This window comes from Sturnus vulgaris, chromosome 6 (genome assembly GCF_052056855.1).
Source record: "Sturnus vulgaris isolate bStuVul1 chromosome 6, bStuVul1.hap1, whole genome shotgun sequence".
NCBI classification, from domain to species: domain Eukaryota; kingdom Metazoa; phylum Chordata; class Aves; order Passeriformes; family Sturnidae; genus Sturnus; species Sturnus vulgaris.
In genome coordinates, this window is record NC_142248.1 from 19532792 (window position 1) to 19540937 (window position 8146).

The window sequence follows — 8146 nt, forward strand, 5'->3', positions numbered from 1 at the left end:
AGTCATCCAGAAAAAAGAACAAAACATATAAATATTCAGTCTTGGTTGCATTTCTCAAATACAGATCATATGTTACCAACAATGTGGGAAGAAGCATCCAGCACTTCATATGCTGTTGAATCATTCTTTGCTCCTCTGACAGTCACTTCTGAACAGCTGCAAATGCGTAAAACCGATGTTTTAAATAAACAATTGACACATTAATTTTCTTAAATTGTGAGTTTTACTAAAATCAGTCAAGAATAATGCTTCTTCAAAGAGCATATTGAAACGGTGTTTATACTGAAACTGAAATTCTGTACTGATCGAGACAAAAAGTAGTAGCTTGGGCACAATGTAAGACGATTCTGAAAAAGTCCCCATTTAAGGCTCAAAAAAATATAAGTTAGGAAAATTTCAGTTCCAGTAACCACAAACTCCATTCCATCTGTGAATGTGCCTCTGACTCCACTCAGCTGCCTGCTTACAAAACAAAGTCTTCTTTGTTTGATATCCCCTCATACTAGTGAACCTCTGTATTTACAAGCTGCAACTTCTTTTCTCCATCTCCCAAAACAAATCACAGAGCATCTTGACTTGGAATGGACCCTGAAAGATCATGAAGTCAAACTCCTGGCCTTTCACAGACAAACCCAAGACTCATACCTGGGCCTGACAGCACTGTCCAAAAAAAGCTAAGTTTAACACAGCTTTTTTCCTGAAGAGAATTGTATAATAAAACTATAAAAAGCTTTCAGAGGTCCCATCCAGGCTCAGCTCTTCTACAGTTCTGTGATCTTCTGAGGGTTTTTGTATTTTAAAGGCAGACTGCTTCCTTGAGGCAATCCTTTCAGCACAGATCTAGATTTTAAAATGGCAAAACTAAGTTGTGAATTCAGAGTTTTAACACCTACCTTTAAATCTGTCCTTAAGACACTAAGGGCAACTGAATACAAGATTTTTGTTGACGTTTTCCTGTGGAAAGACACCAGACACTTTTTTGTGTCTCTCTGAATCCTGTAACTTTAATTCAATGAAAAACATGGCCAAGGCTCAGGTGCAGAGCCCCCTGCAGTGGACACCTGCCAGCCAGGAGCTGATGGCCACAGGAATCCAGGAGGAAACCCCTTGGCATTGAGCACATCTCCGAGCATCCATCCTTTCTCCATGCTGCCTGAAAGCCTAAGGTCCCAGCACAGAGCCCTACAGAGTAACAATGCTGTTAGAGGGTAGAGTTGATTGTTAACCTACACTGAACAAATTGCCACTTCAAAAAACTATTTGCCATATTTTTATTAAAGTCACAGAGGTGCTAACAGACTAGTCACTAACCTCTGGGCATATCAGAGCACTTGGACACTTATTACACTGTCAGGAACCTGTCATATAAGCTTAAGGAAATAAATGAACTAACAGGAACTCTAACTATGTAATTCCAATCTGTCAATAACTGATCATATTATTTCCTTATTTCTTTCCATATATGATTAACAATGTTGAACCAAGCATCGTGTCCCTTTAAATGAAAATAGAAAGTTGATATGCTCAGATAATGGCCCATTAAAGGCAAATAATTCAAGAGGAAGCTCGTGAACATCCTAGAATTTCTACTAATTACCAAGAGGGCGTTTTCATAGTGTCTACTGCATATGGCCAGTTGTTTGTTCTTCCCCTCCTCCTAAATACACTAGCAAGTGGAAAATTAGATTACATTTCAATTTTGCACCTCAACAATCCTGAAAAAAACTGTGAGTAAAGTAAAGGAGTTACTGTTTTGGTTCTCCAAGCAAGTATTTGCAAGATACAGAAGAACGTTTTCTAAACCAGCCTGCAAGCATAGCACAGAATGGCTTGTGAAAAGAAGACCCAAAACCAAAACGTATAAATAACAAACTTCTTGGCCAGCACAGTTAGAAAGAAGAAATTATAAGTATTGATTTTTTGCAGATGAATTGCAGGCAAGCACCAAATTTTACAAAAGTTACATTTCCAGTTTTATCTTATGATGATGCATCAAGAAAAAGGAATTGTCTCCACAGCAGCAGAATCTTAATAATTTAACCATGGCTCAGTTTAACTCAAGTGGGAGTATGTTAATTTCTTACATTGAAATCTAATCCAAACCAAGTTTATTATTTATTGCTGTTATACATTTAATTGTACTGTTTTATGCACAGACAGTGAAACTAAACCTACCCAGAAACCTGTTTTCCAAAGTCTCTCCATCCTAAGTGTTTCATACAGATATACATAATCTTGGGATTTTTCCTATTATTAATCGATCTGTCTCTAATTACACAACGTGTTTTACACTACTTAGAAACTTCAAATTTATAAAAAACATGTGAGATCTCTAGGAAGAGACAATGAAGTGAAAGTGTCTGAAGTTTAAAACCATACAAGACAGTAAAGGCAGAAAAAAATAAAAGATAACTGGAGCTGGCACCACTCTCATGTCTACAGCAGGACTAGAACCATGTTTAAAGGGAAAAAAAACCAAACAAGTTCAGCTTTTAGTGCTGGACTTTCATCTGCAGTTCATGACAATAAAACCTTTAATAATTTGTATTCGTAGCCACTGGTAGGAATTCTACACCACTGAGCAACCTTGAACTCCCACAATACTCCTGTTTTATAAAGGAAATCAAAATGCTACAGAACAGAAATGTCTGGATTTTTTTCCCTTGGGGCTGCTGACAGTAGATTACCACTGTTATCTACATATAAGTCTGAAACTGACAACACACAGATATAGAAACTGGGTCTTCCAAGCATCAGAAATCTAAAACAAATGCTGTCTTCTACAGAATACAGCCCATCCTTCCAGGAACATTATAGTCCAAACTGCTCCCAGACCTGCAGCCCTTCAGCACAGCAGGAATTCTATCCCAAAACTATCTGCAAAGAAAAATTATGAAAGGGGAAGTAGGAATAGATAATAAATCAAGCTAACTCCCAGTCATGCAATCCCATTTACAAAGGCATCTTTTATACTTATGACAAAGAGGCTCCACAGAACTGTCTGTGTCAAAAACTTCAGATGAAGAGGATGTCTGCCTAAACTTAAGATGGAAAAAAGGCAGTTTAACGTTCAACTATGAGCTCTAGAGCATCATAATGAATAACACATGCCAAAAGTCAACCAGGCCTCCAAAAAATGTATAGTGGAAAAAGAAAATGGACTACTGGGAAAAGATTTCTCAGTAAGAAAGAGGATACTGGCAGTTTTGAAAGAGTTTGCATACAATGATTTCGTTAAATGGTTTGATCTTTTTTTGGCCCTCAGTTATCCAGTGAATACATTTTGTGAGTTTATTTCTGCTATATATAGCTTCAGAAATGCATTTGCTTTTGAGAAATCATCATTCATTTCTGTGATAGCAGATCACCCAGAGGAGGAAAAAAAATGTACTAAGAGGCAATGTCCTTCCTCCCACTCCCCTAAAACCAGAGCTCCTCCCTGCACACCACAGCCTAAATGTTCTATGACATCATTTAGGCAGGAAAACCAATAGTCCCATCTCTCATAGTTCTTGTTTTGAATTATTATTATTTACCTCTCCTTTTCCCCAAGCTTAAGAAATTTGTTGGGGATAAAATTAAAGATCTGTATAACCAAGGAATGCTACACAACAAGAAACTGTAAGCAATCAGGCAATGTTTATTAGCCCTGATAAAACACTAGATATATCTTAGTTGCATGTCCTAACTCAGGACAAGAAACAGGCAAACCAAAAGCCTAAATTTAAACATGCTTCTAAACAGTTAAACCAGCACTAACTGCTGCAGTCATATGCAAAAGTGCATTAATGAATTCACTGGCATGTCTGGATACAATATAAATTAATGTCAAGGCTTTTTAGTTCATCCATTTTTCAAATCCCCAACATCACTAGAGACCACCAATCCAGGGCTAGGCAAATTAAGTGTTCCCTTGAAGGACTTGATTTTTCTCTCTACACATTAGCTATAGCATTCCTGCTTGGTTAAAAGCAGAAGACAAGTTTGTCTTACCATCATATTATCCAAACAACCGTGATTAAAACACTTTTATAAAACCTTGGCAATGTTAGCTTACCAGCCGGACACTGGAAATAGACATTAAGTCACAAGGAAAGAAGAAAGAAAGAACAAATGCACTACTACTGAGACAGCATGTTTCTCCCCAAAGAATAACAGCTACTATTTTACAGAGTGGGCATTACACAGAATTATATTCATAACAAAACAGAAGACATTTTATCCCATATAGTCTTATAAGCTTCATTTTTTTTAAGGTATATTTAAGCTTTCTAAAATGTCTGCTTTAATGTAATAATAACACTACAAACACAGGAAGTACCTATTGATTAATTCATCTTACTTAAAAAGTGAACTCCTAGTATAAGTAGCTTTAAGTAGTACAATGAAAAAATATTCACCTAGGAGGAAAAAAAACCCTTCACACTGAGGACTTTATAAATGGCTTATATTATCTTCACTGTCTAAACATCCCACATGCACACAGGGCTGAGACGATGTGAACATAAACCTGGAGGAAAAAAAACCTGCAAAGTACTTCTCTTTGACCCTTCTATAGCTCACAACACCATATTATCATCACACGTCCCTGACTTTACATGCTCCTATCCAGACCATGTCTAGGAGACACGCAGACACTTGAAGATAAATGAAATAGACATGAGAAATCAACACGTGCCAGTTAACAGAAATCTCAGTCACCACAGCAAACACTCTTATTTAGGGGTAAGACAGCCCTCACTTTCCATTGCACAGTTCTTCACAGCCTTTTTCTTTCGACCTGGAAATTCCTTCACCTGAGAAAGTTATCACAAAATGGTGATTGGGCTAACTTCCAAAATGGTGCTTTCACTCTACACTCAAAATGTCACAGTACTTTTTATATTCATTGTTAAAGGTACCATGCAACTTTTAAGGCATAGTCCTGAAGAAAATCAAGAGTAATAGAAAGGAAATTAGGGTGGAATGACTACAACTGCATTCCCTCAAGAAAAAAGGCCTTAAACATTTCACTGAAAGTGCCTTTTTCAAGTATTTACCAAGCAGAATAACATCAGTCCTACAGGGAACATTCTTCCTAGGGGCAAGAACTTGTAAAATCCTATTCACAGAGCACAGGGGGAAAATAATGCCCAGCTCCCCATTATGATTACTTGCACTCAAACTGCCACAAGGATTCTTCTGTGTTCATTATGTCATGAGCTCTTAGGGCCTCATTAAAATAACTTACTAGAATTACTGAAAAAATCAGGGGTAAAGTGTGCTTGGAAACTACAGATGTGAAAAATAAACCTCTGAGCTCCTAACTCAATGTACCACCAGCAAGACACAACTTCCCTGCCCTCTGCTTACTCCTCCCTTACAAACGATGGCAGTCACAGACCTTTCCGACAGTTAACTAGGCACTGCAGCATTGATGAGATGTCATAATCAAAAGCGAATCAAGATACCTTATCGTCATCTTCCAGTATTTCAGGCTGGAAAAGCTCCTGTCTGCCTCAGTAACGTTACGCAGAGTTGCCAGATGATCCCCATCACATGAGCAACAACTCTTAAAACTCTTTAAGAGAGGTGTCATGGGTCTGTGGAGCCTGTTCAAGCAATGAAAAGCAGTAACACTAGCTCTGACTCACAAAAGGAAAACAGCCAAGTTGAAGACATCCTAAAAGGCAGTTTATATATAGAGAAAGATAGAGGGACTTGCAAAGTGATGTAATTCCTAAAACATAAGCTCCTCTGTTTGACAGGGGGCAAAATATGATGAAAAAAGCATAACGTATTTCTCTAAAAAATGGTAAATATTTCCTTGAACTTCAGATTTCATCAGCAGCAGCACATGTGGATAATGACAGCTGCTGTAGATTTTACTTTTCCATTAGCAAAGCTGGCTCAAACAGAAAGCGGGGAAGGTGGTAGTGGTCGTTTCACTGGACTGTCAAGGTTACTCCTGAAACATCGTGTTGCAAGGGGGACCAGTACATCTCTCAACGCTCACTGCCCGCTTCCGTGCAGCTCTCCACCACCCACAGAACCTCCCGAGGATGGTCCGCAGGGACCGACCACTGCCGGGCTGCACCAGCGGCTGCCGGCAGCGCAGACTTCGGGGCCGGTGTCAGAGCAAAGCCTCCTGTGCCAGGGGTGGCTGCAGCGCCGGGGCCGCCCCGCTCCCGCAGCCTCCGAGAGCTGGAGGGCTGCGCTGCCGGGCGCACCGCCCGCCGCGCCCCAGCCGCGCCGCAGACGGCGCTCGGCGGAGCTCCGCGGGAACGGCCGCCTCGCCCCGGGCTGCAGACCCGGCTGCCTCGGCCCGGCACCCCCGGGGCGCCCAGGAAGTCCCGGCGCCGTGCCGGGGCGGTGGACGCCAGCGCGGAGTTGATCGCTAACTCGCTGCCCCGCTCCCGCCGAGCGCTCCGCCCGCGCGCGGCGCGCAGCCGGCAGCCCCAACGGGGCGGGCGCGGCGCGCCACCGGGGGAGCCGATGGGCACATCGCCCCTGCCCACCCCATGGCCACCGCGACCCGCAGCGCGGCGGCTGCCGCCCCCACGCCCACCTTTCCGCAGGCTCGGCTCGGCTCGGCTCGACTCCGCTCTGTCCCCTGCTCGTCGCAGCGCCGCACGCGGAGACCCGCGCGGAGCGGAGCACGGTGCGCTCCCCCGCCCTGCCCGGCCGTGCCCCGCGGCGGCGGCCGCGCTGCCAGCGCCGAGGCGAGAGGGCGGCCCCACGTGCGCCGGCTGCGCCAATCGGGGCCGCCCGCGGGCCGCCCACCGCCCCCGCCGCCACCGTCCCGGGCCGCCCGCGACCCGCGGCGCGGCGCGCCGGGCGGGGGGGATACCGGGGAGAAGCGGTGGCAGCGCGGGCAGGAAGCTGGCTGGGGAGGCGGGAGGAAATAATCGCGTTGGAACGGAGTTTGGGATCGCTGAAGGGAGGGAACCCTAAACGCTGCTGCTCGGGGGCTGCGCGCCGCTTCCGCGGCCGTGGAGCCACCGTGGAGCCGTGCCGGCGGCAGCGCCGCTCCGCGAGAGCGCTCGGCGGGAGAGGCGTGCGCCCGCCGCGGCCGGGGAGCCTCCCGCGGGCCGGGTTCCGCCGCCGCCGGAGTCCTGCCGGAGCCGCTGGGGCGGGCGGAGGCGCCCGGCGCCGGGATTGAGAGTTTAGACGGGCAAACCTCCAAAATTAACGTATAAAGCGCCCTTTTAGCTCCCTGAGGAGTTTTGCATTGCTAAACGTGCTGGGAACAGAAACACGTTCTCACCTTGTCACGGGAAGCCCGCGGGGCGGGAGTCGCGTTTGGCTGTTCCCAGCGGCCGCGGTAGCGCCGAGCCAAAGCGCGGAGAGCCTGGGATCGGCCAGGTGTGCGATGGCTGCTCAGGCCCCCAGCGAGGCTCCTGAAAGACATCGTTCCTTGCTAAAGCGTCACACCAATAACAGAGGGCTGTTACTTCACACTCGGAGGATAAGGCTGGAAACAAATTCTGTTATTGTGTTTTCTACATTGGGTGTCAGTGACGTGTCCATATCCTGGGCCACGTTGCTCTTGTGTCCACTGTGGCAATGCTGGGAATGTAATGCTTGGAAAGAATAAGTTGGCTAGTTAGAAAATAAACATTCACAACATAGCAAAATATTTTTGTACTTTATTTTACAATGTTTAACTTAAAACACTGAGGTTTTTTATGATTGTCAACGTGAATTGTAGTTGGTGCAACTTCCGTTAATAGAAATGTCAGTTGACTGTTTGCTCAGGGGGTGTGTATTTTGATCCTGTCATTTAATCTAATGGTTGTTGATGTTACATAGTGGCAGTTTGCTACAGCCTGTTTTTCAGACCATTACACTCAGTCGTGTTGCTGTTCCCTTGGATCTCTCTTAGAAATGCTGTGAAACCGATTCAGTAACTCATATTAATTCCAATAAATTTTGCAAGGATATAATGGAAATAGGCCAATCTACTTTTGTTGTAGGCAACAGCCTCCTACAAATGCCTTCCCATCTTATATACAGAAAGTTCAACCCCCAGCGGCCTTCAGCTGTCTCTCTATATTAAAACCAATTTTTCAAAAGATAGATCCCTTTTTTTTCTGTGGTTATGATTGCCAGTAGAGTTCAGTGTCTCCAGCATGTGGACCTCAGGCCAGATGCACAGCCGTGAACA

General features: G+C 44.6%; 1 protein-coding gene across 3 annotated transcripts in view; it reads right to left on the reverse strand.

The window, feature by feature from the left end:
* STXBP6 (syntaxin binding protein 6) overlaps nucleotides 1-7377 on the reverse strand; it is a 96609-nt gene extending 89232 nt beyond the window's left edge. The window contains exons 1-2 of one of the 3 annotated variants that reach the window (XM_088167214.1): nucleotides 6548-6684; nucleotides 5451-5591 (exon numbers count right to left, since the gene is read on the reverse strand). The gene's annotated coding sequence lies outside the window, so the exon portion shown is untranslated. Of the gene's footprint in view, nucleotides 1-5450; nucleotides 5592-6547; nucleotides 6720-7246 lie in introns of those variants that run through there. The other 2 variants (XM_088167215.1, XM_014891453.2) reach the window with 2 other exon arrangements.
* Nucleotides 7378-8146: the final 769 nt, after the last annotated feature.